The following is a 15,073-nucleotide window of genomic DNA, read 5'->3' as shown; positions in this document are numbered from 1 at the left end:
CTCTCAGATTTTCATTAGAATTGAAAAGATTCATCAGATTGTATGCTCTGACTGGTAGCATGGGATATAGCAGAAAAGGATGATAACACTTGAATTAAATTAATACTGTTTTGTAACCTAGCTCTTTCATTTGCTATCTGCATGACCTTAGTAAAATTACTGGATTTCTCTGAGACTTGAATTTTTTTTGAAATGGTAATTAAGATGATTCATCTTTAACCCAGCTAGTTCCATGTATCAGTCTCTTAAAACAATATTAGTTTCCCTTTCCTTTCCTTTGCTAATTGCTTGAAAGTTCATTACATGCGTTATGGAGTTATTTCTGGATATTGGATAATATTGGATTTTATCAAGTTTTCGTAAGTTATTTAGGAATGACTGCCCCACTTTTGGATTCACGATGATGTTTGGACATGGTTATGACTCATTGTGTATCTTTTTAAAAAAAATTATAGTTAATTTACAATGTTGCATTGGTTTCAGGTATACAGCAAAGCAATTCAGTTTTATATATATATGTATGTATATATGTATATATATTCATTTTCAGATTATTTTTCCTTGTAGATTATTACAAGATATTTGAGTATAGTTCCCTGTGTACAGTGATGTACCAGGCAAGAATACTGTAGTGGGTTGCCAGTTTCTCTTCCAGGGGGTAGAACTCTTCTTGCTCCTAATATAATTTAAAATAATTATATATATTAGATTATAAAATTTTGTGGATACTACTTCAAAGCATATAATCCAGTCTAATATAAAGTTGAAATCTATTCTTCAAAAGTTTTTAATTTTTAAGACTGCTGGCTCAATGACACTTATAGAAAATTGAAAGCTGATCCCAATGAATATTTTTTAGGATAAAACATTTTTTTCTTCTGTATCATAGGAGATGGATACAGAGTGATGGATTTGATGAGTCAGGTTATGCTATATGAAGGATATCTTAAAATGAAAAATAATTTATACTGAACAAATCACAGTGTGGTTGTAATATTGAAGAAAGTGGTTTATTCTCTGTAGCTTAGTTGTGCTTTCTAAATGTATATCTAGTAACTAGAATTTATATGTGTACTCAGATTCAATGAAATGATTTTCTATTTGAAGTAGTTTTTCATTGAAAATTTAACACTGTTCCTTTGAAAATCTTTTTTTTGGCATGTGTTTCTGTATTGAAACACTTATAGGAACTATAATGATTCATGGCAAAAAATGTATTTACCTGGAAAACCTCAGTTTAAAAAAACCCCTAAAATATATATTTTTTAAAACTCTGGATGTTTTGACTTGAATTATTTTAAATTGTAAATTTCTGTCTTAATCATATAAATATGAAAAATAATTTCTTCCTTTTAAAGTTTCTCGAATCTCCATTAACTTATTTTCCTAAATATTTAATGTAGTAAAAGGGGAAAAAGTCACTTATGATTTTCTTACCCAAAGACAAAATCTTGTGTTTTGCCACATCCTTTTAGGATTTTCCTTACGCATTTTTATTCTTTATGTTAGTAAGGTTTGTACATACAAGTGTACATACAATTTTGTATTCTGTGTTTTCCCTGTCTTCATTTTCCGTCTACTTGCACACATCTTTAAAAGTGGAGTCAATTTTCAATTCCAGTTTGATTCAGAGAATACTTACACTTATTAAAAATTATAAAATTTAAACAAATTAATGTTACAGTATTTTCACATCTTTATAGGTCCTTTTTAAATTTGAAATTTCTTAACACAATCAGCAGATAAAAAGCTTATTTTATTAAAATGTCCCTGGTAATGCCTCTCATGTTTAGTTATAGATTTTATATGAAACAAACAAACTTTGGTTGTTTTTAATTGAATTTAAGAATATTACTTCCTAGAGAACAGTTTTTCATTACCTAGTATCCTATTTGATGTGGCTAATAGTATTAAAATGTTCAAACATTTTAGAGGTTTAATGACATGTATATGTGGGGAAGAGATTCTCACTGAACAGGCTAAATAGTTATTTTTAAAAATAGTATGAGGGCCACAGTAAAAGGATAACTGAACTAATTTCCTGACTTGAGACATCTTCAAACATTTTTAGTTATGAACCTGAAACCAGTCAACAAAAGGTAAATCGATATAATCTGCAAAAAGTATTAACCAGGGTTGGACAAATCGTGAACCTCACTTCTTCATCTGTGAAATTAGTTTTACACTAGACACGTCATTCATAGTGATTTTATTTTTTGCCCCAGGACACCTGAGATGTACCACTTTCTTGTCAGGATCAGTACCTATCAGTGACAATGCTTCTCAGAGGGGAAGAGGGCAAGGATGTGCTTGTACCTGGCTTCCCTCGTAAGCTGAGAATCACTGAGTCAGGGAACCTATTACTTCTTTCCGTATATAAGATTATGTAATCTTAGTGAATATTCGAGTGCTTAGTATATATTAGGCCACTGGACTTGCTCTTGTGGAAAAGAAATATAAAAATATCCTTCTGGAGCTCAGAGGTTAGTTGGACAGGTAGTGCACATACTTATACTGATAGACAGATGAGAAATGATATATGCTACATGAAGATTTACAATAAAGGTTTTTTATTTTGAGTCATATCATTTTGGTCTGGAATTATCATTTTTAAGAATTGGGGATTATTGTGTGTGACCTAAATTTGATAGCATTATGCTATAATGTATGTTTTAGACCCTAAATATCCCATTCCCCACCTAAAATGAGCATAAGCAAAAGGTTAAGAAGATTATATCCAGATGTTTGTTATTAGAGGCAGACTAGTGTACCTTTCTAGTTTCCCACTGAAAATTAAAATTCTACTAATTGGAAATGTCTATGTTAAGCTGAGAATGATTTAACTTCTAGGCTCTATATTAGCAGATTTTGGAATGCAAATATTAAATGAAATCAGAATTACTAATCTAACATGATCTGAAGTATCTAAGTAGATAACTAAAATCAGAAAATTGTAATCTAGACAGAGCATTAAGATTTTATAGAGGTGCTTGACTTAGCAAGTTTTGTATACTTTTTAACTTCAGAACAGCTCTGATTTGGTTACCTTGGGAAATGTACTTCCATGAAGTTCTGAGGATGTGCAGTCAGAAACAGGGTGGAAAGGAGAGGGTGCCTGTGAAATATCCTGGAGAAAAAAAATTCATTTATCAGGCATATGATCTTTCGAAATCCACTGATGTTTTCATCTATAAAATGATGGACAGCACCAAATGATCTCTAATGATACAACCAGCAGATTTGCATGATTATATGAACCTTAATTCATGTAAGGACTGTACAGGGAATGTGAGTGCTTATTTTCTCCCTTTATTAGCGTATATTCATTGGACCTTCACTACCTTCTCATTTCATTTTCTGTAAGTTATTTCATCCATTTCCAGGTCTCAAGTTACTTGTGTATTAATAGCGCTCTCATTCGGCTTTACAAACTTGATTATTGAGCTTTCTATCCAATTTCTGTTTGTCTTGAAAGAAAATATCAGATCCAGTGGGTTCTATATTCATATCTAATTTAGAGTCATAGGGATTAACATCTGTATTTTCTGCCTTCCTAACATTTAATTCATCACCATATTCTGTTAATGTATTATCTTCCATGCTTGTCCCCTCTTATTTATTTCATGTGCTCTGGTACTCCCTTAGCTATAGTCATAGCACTTGTGATCACCTGCAGTATTCTCTTTAATTTCTTTGTTTATATTTTCTGTCAGTCTTGTCATTTTACATCTAGAGTGAAAGCTCCCTGAAAACAGATACTGTTAATCATCTTTGTGTCTCCAGTGCCAAGTACATGTTACATAGTAACTTGGAAAAACTCTAAAGACCTGAGACGGTGTCTAAGCAATGTTTAAAAAAAAACATGAAATAGGCAATCTCTCCATTTAGGAGGCAGCAGTTCCTGAATGGACTGCTCTTAATTTTGCACTTGAATAAGAGACCATCCAAGAGAAGCAAGATCCTGACTAGTAGACTTCTTTTAGTTCTCTGTAATATATTTATTTGGTAATAGCAATCTACTTTTCCTTGCTAGAAAATTTGGCAGCTGTTCTTTCTCTTACTTTCTTACATACATTCAGGCAGCAAATGTCCCTAGTTTTATCTTGTAATAGCTTTTAAACAACCCTTTCTCCATCTCCATCATTCTTAGGTCAGTTAAAAGAATTTCTTATGCATGTCAGTACGACAGTTTTCTAACTGCTCTTCCTCAGTCTTTCCTCCACAATTCATTTTAATTCACAATATGGTATGTCTTACCAATGTTGAAATTCTTTTAGTGGCTCTTATGTTTCAAAATCAAGTTAAATACCTAAATGTTACATGTAGTCTTAATGAGTTGCCAGTTTTTCTGTCCTTCTCACCCAGTTAATCTCTTATTTCCCAACCATGCTGATCTGCTGTCAGTTGTATGCATTGTGTCAGGTTCTGAGTCCCTATTCCTTATTTTTCCCTCTAAGATTCACTAGGAATCTTTTGAAGGAAACTTGTCTAACTCTTCCAGTATAGTGGGTTAGGACCTTTCCTATGCATTGTCTTTGTGTCTGTTTTATAGCAGTTCATATTGTAATAATGTTTGTGTGGTGTCTCTGTTAGACATAAAGTTTCTTGAGGCTATACGTATGTGCATGCTAAGTCACTTCAGTCGTGTCCGACTTTTTGCAACCCTGTGGACCCACGGGAATGGGCTGCCGAGCCCTTCTCCAGGGGATCTTCCCAACACAAGGATCAAACTCACCTCTCTTACATGTACCTGCATTAACAGGCAGGTTCTCGATACTAGCGCCACCTAAATATCATGCCTTTGGTCTCTCTATTCCAGTACCTGGCAGAGAGAGTCACCCATTTCCCTCCTTTCTGTCGTGAATTAATACATGATTGTTAGAGATTAATTTGTGTCTATAGATTCAGTGTGGTATGAATCATTGAGTACTTAATATATGTCAGGTATTGCTCTAAACCCTTTACATGTGTTAACTCATTAGATTCTCTTAATCTATTAGGTAGGTTTTAATATTGTTATCACTTTATAGACGAGGAAACTAGGCACACAGAGAAGTGAAGTGATTCACTTGAAGTCAGTCAGTAAAGTTTCAGGGCCTGGATTCAACCCAGACTACCTGGCAGCAGGCAGACTTACCTCCTTGACTATACTCTCAAGTGAGAGTCAACGAGGAGTTTGACATGGGATGGTTATTGGGTGTATCATAAGTATTTAATTCTTCTGCTAATAACTCCTTAGAGCAGTACTCAACCGGAGGTAATTTTGCCCCACAGCATACATTTGGCTCTGTAGACGTTTGGGGGCTGCTGTTAAGCATCCTGAAATACACCGCTTCACCTTCAATAAAAAAATATCCTGTCCAAAATGTCAGTAGTTAAGAGTGAGAAATCCTGCTTTAGAAAATTTAAGAGTGTAGGATAGATTCTACCATGATTTTTTTACCCCAATAAAAGATTCCATGTTCAGAGATGTCCCATTTATAATTCCCTTTAGTTTTCACCTTCATTCCTTTAGGAATTTACTAGGAAATGATTTTGTTTGTTCAGTTCAGCATTCAGCAAACATGTATAAATGATGTGCATTGTATCAAATACTTCAGTTGTAGAAACAGAAAAATTCAAAAGATTCAGTCCTTGCTGTCTGGAAGCCTTGGAACCTAACAAGGGGTTACTTAACACAAAAAGACAAAACTCTTTAGAATGTTAATTTCAGCCTTACTAGACCATTCTGAATATAAAGTAATCATTGGATGATTGATTGGGTGAACTTTGTACCTTTCAAAACATGAAATAATAATCAAGAACATCTTTGAAGAATAGTATAGAAATGAGTTTTTAATGTTTTGAATGTTTTAATTATATGCTTTTCACTTAAACATTTTTAATTATAAAGGTGTATGTAGTCATTGTAGCATAGATGTATATAAATTTTGACATGAAAAGTCCTTCCTTTTTCCTAGTATCAGTTTCTTAAAGTAATCACTTTAAAAGTTCACTTACATTCTTGTAGACATTTTAATGCCAGTGGCATAATGATGTAGCATCTCTGCTGTATAACAGTGCAATTGCATTTCCCATTTAATGTGTCATGGTTTTCTTTCCATACATATGGGTTTACTATTTTTTCTGAAGCAATTTTTTTCATTGTTTGGATGCATCATAATTTGTTAACCATTTCCTCATTGAGGTACATCTACAATCATTTTGCCATTACAAACAGCACCACAGTAAATAATCTTGTTCATATATTGTTTGTACAGTAACGTTAGTATTTCTGTAGGACACATTTCCAGAAACACAGTGTATATAGTAAACTTTTTGATTTTTATCAAATACCCTGCCAAAGGCTGTTCTCTTGCCAATGGTATCAGATAGTGCTCTTTTACCATTTTCCTTTGCAATGCTGGATGCTAATAAAAAAAGTAAAAATCCTACTTATTTCTCTGCTCCCTTTAACCCTATTCCCCCCTTCTTTTACCATCTCCTCTTTTCAGTCCTCCTCTCCCTTCTGCTCATCCCTCACTACTCCGTTTCCTCTGCCACACCTTTCTTTGAGTTGTGTATTTTGAACTGGTCTATTTATTGGTTTGTAGGAGCTTTTTATGTATATTAACCCCTTCTGTGTATTTCCTCACATACACTATGTTTGCTTGTAGTATCTTTTGGAAACATTTTAACATTTTTATGTAAAGTTTGTTAGTCTTCCTTACCTGAAAATTAAATAAATTTTTATATTTTATGTTCATATCTTTAGTCATTAAGGAATTTATATGTGATACACTGTAAACCTATAATCAGGTCTTTTTCCTAAATGGATAGCCAGTATTCCCAATACAATATTGAATATAACCCATTCTTTTCCTGCTGATTTAAACATTTCTTTGCATATGTTGAATTCCTCCTTTTTTAGAGGACTGTGTATAACCTGTATTTTTGTTGTTGAGTCACTTAAGTCATGTCTGACTTGTGATCCCATGGACTATATAGTCCACCAGTCTCCACTATCCATGGGATTTTTCCAGACAGAAATGCTGGAGTGTGTTTCCATTTCCTTCTCCAGGGGATCTTACTGACCCAGGGATCGAACCTGTGTCTCCTGCATTGGCAGCTGGATTCTTTACTGCTGAGCCATGAGGGAAGCCCCTTGTAACCTATATATTCCTATGTATTTTTCCATACATTTAATTCTTATTTTTATGTATCTCGAACATAAATATATTCCTGTTGGTTCATTTGCAGATGCTTTATTCTAATTCATCAGGGTGTTTTTGTGCCATTACCACATTTTAATTATTTCAGCTTTATGATTGATATCTGGTAGTTCCAGTCAACTATCATTATCCTTAACTTAAAAAATTTTATTGGTCATTCTCTCACATTACTCTTTCAGGTGAACATTAACTTAGCATGTTTTCCCCTACAGTAGTCCCATTGGATTTTGTAATACCATATCATTTTTTTTTTAATGTACTCTTTCGACTTACTTATATGTGCTATGTGCTAAGTCACTTCAGTCGTGTCCGACTGTTTGCAGTCCTATGGACTGTAGCCATTCAGGCTCCTCTGTCCATGGGGTTCTCTAGGCAAGAATACTGGAATCAGTTGCCATGCAGTCCTCCAGAGGGTCATCCTGACCCAGAGATTGAACCCAGGTCTCTTATGTCTCCTGCATCGGCAGGTGGATTCTTTACCAATGGCACCACCTGGAAAGACACTTAAGCAAATTAAAAAAAACACACTAGGTTCAAGCCAAGTTGAGGTATAATTTTTGTGTTCCTGTTTATGACTAGGTACATGTTTATTCCAGCAATTTTTGATCCTATAATTAGCTAAAATCACTTAAAAAAATGAAAAGTTAATGGGTACAGCAGTATCCAGTGAAACTAAAGATACTTGACAGTAAATATGTATTGACCACAAATTTCAGCAGTTGTTTTTGATTTAGAAGTTTTCTGGCAAGGATGTTTTATGAACGATGATGAGATAATTCCAAAGAATAAGATCTGACAATTTTTTTTAGTTGACAGTATTTTAAAATAGTTGGTGTGCTTTTACAAATACAATATTTATTACAAAATTGTTGTCAGGTAGAGGGTTTAGGTAGTAATATCCTTATTTTGCCCACGGGATAAACTCAGTCTTTATTTGATGACTCAGTCTAGGCTCAAGTTCATGAATTTTCTAGTGGCAGAGCCTTAGATTTCTAGCCAACTTACTAGAATTGATTACTTCAAGGTGGAAGATACCTATAGAGTGTAAAGCATCCTAGGAATGAAGACGAGGATGCCTTATTAATGGCTAGGGAAAAGTTAAGGAATTATAAACAGATGAGACATGGCAGCATATTTTATGGAGAAATCATTATTACATATGTTTTTATGGTTTTTGTTTTACCTCTTCTTAATTTAGCTTTTCCCATTTTAAACAGTAATTATCCTCCCTAATTTAATATATTTAATATTGTTTTAATCTCTACTTATTGAATGAGAAAATGGCCCTTGAAAATAAATCTATGAAAGATCTTTTTCTTTTAAAGAACTCTTTCCTTCAAAGCTTCAGTGTTACATAGTCTTTAAAAATGTCTTTTGTCACTGCCCATTCTTTTTCAGAACTTTTGCCCCATTAACACTTAAAAATGACTTTTCTTGTGTTATTTTCTAGGTTCAGGTCAAATCTCATTTCATTTGCTAAGTTGTTCCTAATTACTCAGATGCATACTTAGAATTCTGTTGCTTACTGTTTCTACAACTTAATCTCCACAGCTTTTATAATTGTCTCAGAATAGTGTATAAGCTCTCTAATCACTATGTGATACATATCTTCTTTTTTTAATCTAGCTGTATCACTGCCCGAGGTTGTATAAGCTTGACAAAGCAACTGTTTTGAGCCTTAGTTTCTCTAAAGTAGGAATAATTATACTCACTTTGCATGGTTGTTGTGAAGGTAAAAGAGCATATACAACCCCTGGCAGAAGAGCCACACATAGCAAGAGTCAGATTGGCTTCTGGAGCCCAGATCTCTAAGCATTAGGATGTGGCTGGTATTAAGTGCAAGAGGTAGGTAGAAAGTAAACTGAGGTTATTGCCTGAAGAAGAGAACTAAGGTAACTTGCAAAAGCAATAGAGATGAACTCGTGGTTTGAAATTTTAAACCCTCAAGGGTTTATCATTAAACTCTCTTTCTGGAATGCTAGTTGTGAGCAGAGCACTGTGTCATGTGCTGGGTACTATGAACAGGTGTATAAGGGAGTTCCTACCCTCAAAGAGATGTTGTATTCTAATACTGATCGTGTTTTAAAGACCAAAGGAATGAATCAGAAGAGGGTAAATCTTGTGGATATGTAAATGGCAAGTTTCATTAAATTTAGCAAGTCTGTTACAGTTGCGTAGGGAGATTTAGCTTTGAAACCTTGAAACCTTTACAAAGGAATATACATTGAAAAAAGTCTTCAGGACGAGAGACCTGGGTAATTGCATGTTCAAGAGACAGATCTAAATAGTTCTTGCTACTTAGATTTTAGTAACTTAAAATCTACTAGGAAGGAAGGAAGTGGAAGCAGTCAAGTTCTAGAGGAAGCAGCCCAGCAAGGGGTAATCACCAGGAACAGAAGAAGGCTTTGCTTTAGAGATAGAGGTGAACTGGACAAGTAGGTGGGCTGATTAAGTACAGACCTTGCCACTAAGGTGGTCACTTCTTTGTTCCTTGTTTTTGTTTTGGGGACTTTGTGTGTGTGTGTGTGTGTGTGTGTGTGTGTGTGTGTGTGTGTGTGTGTGTGTGTGTGTGTGTGTGTGTGTCTATGTAACAAGCAGGTTGGACTTGATTAACTGGATAGCTGTTATTTTCATCAAAAAGAAAAATCTAAAAGTTCTTCATCCTGCTAGAGACCAAACACTAATCACTAATATATGAATCTTCAGAATATGTTTCTTTTTGGTGAGCGTGATTTGGTGGGTGGGTTTTACATGACTTGGGGGAGAACATTGATTATTTTTCTTTGTTGTGTTACATTTTTCTTTACCTCCTAAGGAGCTGTTTGATTTAAGGGATATCTTAATGGTTTGGGAATGATAGATGCATTCACAGAACTAGAAACCTTTTAATTTACTTCATTGTGTAGGTGGGAAAACTGAAGCTGGTGAAATTAAACAAACTGTTTAAGCTGTAAGGTAGACAACACTTAATTCGTGGCAGAGCAGTACAGAATCCAAGCTCCTCTTTTCCATCTAGGACTCATTCCATGCTGCCATTATTTTAGCACTTCTTGAGAATGTAATACTCAATTTCTTGAGGTGGTTATACAGAAAATGAATTTCTAGTTGGTTGGGGAAGATGAGGGAATACAGTAAACATTTTACATTTGTATGTGATGGATATATGTATCTCTTATTGATCCATGACTGGTTATTTTAGTTATTAGTTCATTTCTGACCTGTGTCAGATTTTGCTTATCATCAGCTTGATGCTAGTTATGAAGGGAACTGTGTAATGTGGTTGGATCAATGGAACCACATCACACTGCTGTTAATAACAGCTGAATAGAAAATGTATTGAGCATATGCTTTTATCGATTATAGATAACATCAAATTGAATTAGCGTATTTCCAAAATAGGCTGAAGCAAGGTTCTCTCTTGGGGAGAGGTCTAGGGTTGGAATTACTGAACCCGCTGAAATAGCATGCAGAGTTTTGTGTACTGTATATTTTTCAAAAGCGTCAAAAATGTCCCATTATTCTCATTAGCTTTTTCAAAGGGGTATCTGGCCGAAATAAAAAGGTTTATGAACCATTGCTTTAGTGGTTGATATTCAGATTCAAGGGTTGTTTTTTTTTTTTTTTCTAAATAAGACTTTCATTTACATAACCAAATTTTTGAAATACTGCATCTTTGGTTTGAGGTTTGATATCCTGTAGATAGAAATTGCCAGAAATGAAAAATATTTACTGCATTCCCAGAAATAACCCTGGTAGCTCAGACGGTAAAGAATCTGTGTGCAATGCAGGAGACCTGGGGTGATTCCTGGGTTGGGAAGATCCCCTGGAGGAAGGCATGGAAACCCACTCCAGTATTCTTACCTGGAGAATCCCTATGGATAGAAGAGCCTGGCAGGCTACAGTCCATGGGGTCGAAAAGAGTTGGACATGACTCAATGGACATGAGTCTGAGTGAACTCCGGGAGTTGGTGATGGACAGGGAGGCCTGGCATGCTGCGATTCATGGGGTCGCAAAGAGTCGGACACGACCGTGCGACTGAACTGAACTGAGTGACTAAGCACAGCCAGAAATAGTATGAGTTCATATTGTGACTTTTCTTTATGCTTAAAGACCTTTTATTTCGTTTTATGACCCAACTAATTTTTATAAAAGTCACCATCAAAGTATTTCAATGTAATAAATGTGTAAGTGAGTCAAGGGATTTTTTTTTACAGATAAAATAGAAGGTATTAAAATTAGTTTTAATTATCTTAAGTTTTATATTCACTATATTCCCTAAAGTATACCTTAATAAGTATTTTATAATCGGGGGAGAAAAAGGCAGGAGAAGTGGGAATTAACCTTGTCTTACTTGGATTGAGACATTTTTATGTTTTCTGAGTCTTTTCCTCTATTTTGACAGAGTCCAAAATCTGCCGTGCCTCTTTATCAGTCAGGGTGTTCTCCCACCTACACACACCACTCCCTCATCCCCTCATCCCTCCTCCCCCCACCCCCATCATCATCATCATCATACTCTCAGTTTCCTTCCTTTTCATTCACTCACCCCTAGAATTTTGAAACTGCTTTTATCATGGAAATCAAACCCCTCCAGAATTCTCAACCTGTTTTCCTAGTGTTTTTTCGACTTCCTTGCTTAGTTCATGTATATCCTCTCAAACTCCAAGGTCTAGAAAGTAAACTTTCTTTTCTTTTCTGCCATTTCCAACCATATTCCTTCACTCTCTCTTTCCCCCCTTAAATCCCAGCTCCTTGAAGCTTCTGTCTCTTGCCCTTAACCAGCCTTTTGTTCTTCTTCACTGCTGTCATCTCCTGAACAACATCATAGTTACTGTTCCTTGATCACTAAGACTTTGGCAGCTCATTTGCAGTTTTCTCTTATGCCCTGAGCTCTTCCTGATCATAGCTTGTGCATCCACGTGGGAAAACAAGTCCAGTGCTCTGAACTTGGCAGTTCCTTGACCAGCTCATTTCCAGTGACCTTCACCTTTCATCAGAAATTCACTGATGAATTCCCTCCCTTCAACTTCCTCTCCCCTCAAATCATGAAATCACTTGTTCCGTTCTGACCACAACCACTTCGTTGTATTTCTTACATCATGAACTTTTCTTGACCTTTGGACCCCAACTTTCAGTGCATCAGCACTCTTCCTTTATCATTTTGTTTAATCCAGTTTAGAGTTCGTGATTTAGAATTTCAGTAACTCCCCCTTTTTGTTGCCATTACTTTCAACCACCTTTTTTTCTTTGCCCGTTTTTTGTATGTTGAGTAGAAACCTACCTATGACGCAGTCGGTATCTTCTCTGTGCCTCTTCCTGAATGACTGAACATTGCTAGAAAAAGTCATATGGACAGGCAGATTGATTCCACTGCACATTCATTATTGCAAATCTTAAATGGGCAAATCTCAATTTTAAATACTGTAAACCTCAGTACTGTCCAACAGTTCCCCTATTTTGGTGTGTGTTCAACTCATTCTTTGTGCAAAAATTATTGAAAGCCTTATTTGCTTCACTAGTCTTTTAACTTTTCTCAGTCACCCTCAGTCTCACCAGATAACTACTTGCTATGTTATGGAGAAAATAGGAACTATTAGGAGTTTTCATCTTCTAGCTTCTCAACATACCAACCTGGTTTCTATTGTAGTAAAAGTGCTTTTCTCCTATTTCAGTTGAGTTTCTACCTGTGCTTTATGTCCCATCCCTTTCTGCACTGTCAGCAATTCTGAAACACCTGACGTGATCTTTTTTCTTCCTGATACTTTGAACCAGCCCTTCTCAGTTTTACATTCTCCATCAGATGATCCCATATAACATTTTTGCTACCATTCTACCACATTCCTCCTGTTTCCAGTTAGATTTTTTTTAAGAGTCATTGGTCCATATATCTACACAATTGCTTATCTAAGCCCTTGGGACCAGATTTGACTCAGAAATCAGAAGGTTTTGGATTTCAGAAAGCATTAACACCTGTGGTGTGATAGCCCGATGGGATTTGGGGCAGCACCCTATGATCATCACATTGTTATTTCTGCACTGGAATGTGTGGCTTTTCACTTTAAGTGGAGTAAGTAAGGGCTGCAAAAAGCTTTCAGTCCAGGTCAGGTTTTACTTCCAAATCAGTTTAAAAAAACTTGATTTTTTTAGAGCTTTTGGACTTTGTAATCATGCGTAAGAGATAGTGGACGTGCTCTTGCAGCTACTTCTGTTTTCTCACCTTCATTTTCTTTTTAACCCATTCTAACATTTCCTCTCCTCATGTCTCTCCAATGATTCTTGCTAACTCTACGAATGACCTTTATCTAAAGGGCTCGCGTCACTAGTGAATGTTTTCATTCGTCTCACTTGATTGAACAGCAGCAGCCTCAGACTCTGGTGATGCCAAATCCCCTTAGCTTCGGGCACCATTCTCCCCTAGCCTTCCTCTGTCACCTTTTTGTAGGCCTTGTCCTCTTTCTTACTGTCCTCTGTTAAAATGATTAAAGGTTGCATTTCTTCCAAGGCTTTGTCCTCAGACCACTTGTTTTCTTCCTTGGTATTCTCTACTGTGGTGATCTCACTTATGTCAGTGTCTTTAGCAACTAATTATGTGCTGATGAGTCACAAATCTATACTCCACCCAGACATCTTTGAGAGTGACCATTTATTTTATCTTTTCCTCTATTTCCCTTCCCCCTCACATTCTTATATCATTTTCTAGGCTTCCAGTTGTGTTAGAATGAACATTGGGATCTTTGCTGCGACTTAAAGGTCCTGCGTTGCCTGACCATCGCCGCCTCCTTCAGCTTCATTTAACTCTGCTCCCTCTCCCCTCTACTTTCACTCTCTCTGAAGGCCATGTTGCCTCCTACAGTAGGGCCTTGATATACAAGCTGCTCTCTCTGTTTGAAATGCTCTTCTTTGTAGTTTATTCCTATTCATTTTTTTTTTTGCATCTTAACTCTTGTTTTCATGTGCCTTGTCACCAAATCATATATGGATTATAACACTAGTGACAGTTTTAATTTTACTTATATTTTTGTGATCAGTTAGTACATTTTCTCCACTAGACTATAAGCTTTCTCAGTACAAGGATTATGTCTGCTTTTGTTCAACATTATATTTCCAGTATAATGCTTGGCATACAATAGGCAGATAACAAATGTTTTGAATGAATTATATATGTGAATTTACCTTTTGTAATTTTTAAACATAATTTCTATATATACACTTATCAGTGCAGCAGTGCAGTTTCCATAGTTTTATGTGGACAAAATCCTGATGGTACTCTTACTGAAAATAATAAAAGTTCATTCTAAAGAATTCCATGAATTAAATATATATATATATTTAAAGGTTCAGATGCATAAAAGTCTTACTTTGACCTAGCTCATAATTTTATCTTCCTTCATGTTCTTAATTTTTCAATTTTGACCTCTTCCCCCGTATTCTATATAGATATCAAGTATCTATGCTTGCGTGCAGCAGTCCATGGGGTCGCAAAGAGTCGGACATGACTGAGTGACTGAACAACAAATCAAGTATCTTACTAAGTCTAGTGTTATGACCAAGTAAAATATATGCAGTGTCTAGTACAATTCAGCAGACTCTCAACTTGCTCATCAGTTTGTAGGTATCATGATTAAAAATAGTTTAACCATCTGCTAACTGACTGAACAATTTTAGTAGTGTGAAAGGGCGTGGTAGGAGAGAGAGAGAGAGGCTCTAGGTATAATGTCAGAACGAGGCTCAGTGCAGAAACCACCTTGTGACCTCTTAATATTGAAACTTAAGAGTCAGTTCAAAATTAGGAAGAGATTTGGTGGAGGGTTAAGCATAGAAGAGTCCTGACAAGAGGGGATTTCCCAGAACAGGGTGACAG

At 35.7% G+C, this 15,073-nt stretch overlaps 1 protein-coding gene across 4 annotated transcripts in view; it reads left to right on the top strand.

Moving 5' to 3' along the window:
• Positions 1–15,073, top strand: part of HBS1L (HBS1 like translational GTPase) — an 86,973-nt gene that overhangs the window by 39,653 nt on the left and 32,247 nt on the right. The gene's annotated exons all lie outside the window — the stretch shown is intronic.

The sequence above is a fragment of the Ovis aries genome, chromosome 8 (assembly GCF_016772045.2).
Source record: "Ovis aries strain OAR_USU_Benz2616 breed Rambouillet chromosome 8, ARS-UI_Ramb_v3.0, whole genome shotgun sequence".
NCBI classification, from domain to species: Eukaryota; Metazoa; Chordata; class Mammalia; order Artiodactyla; family Bovidae; genus Ovis; species Ovis aries.
This window is presented reverse-complemented; position numbering and strand designations above follow the sequence as displayed.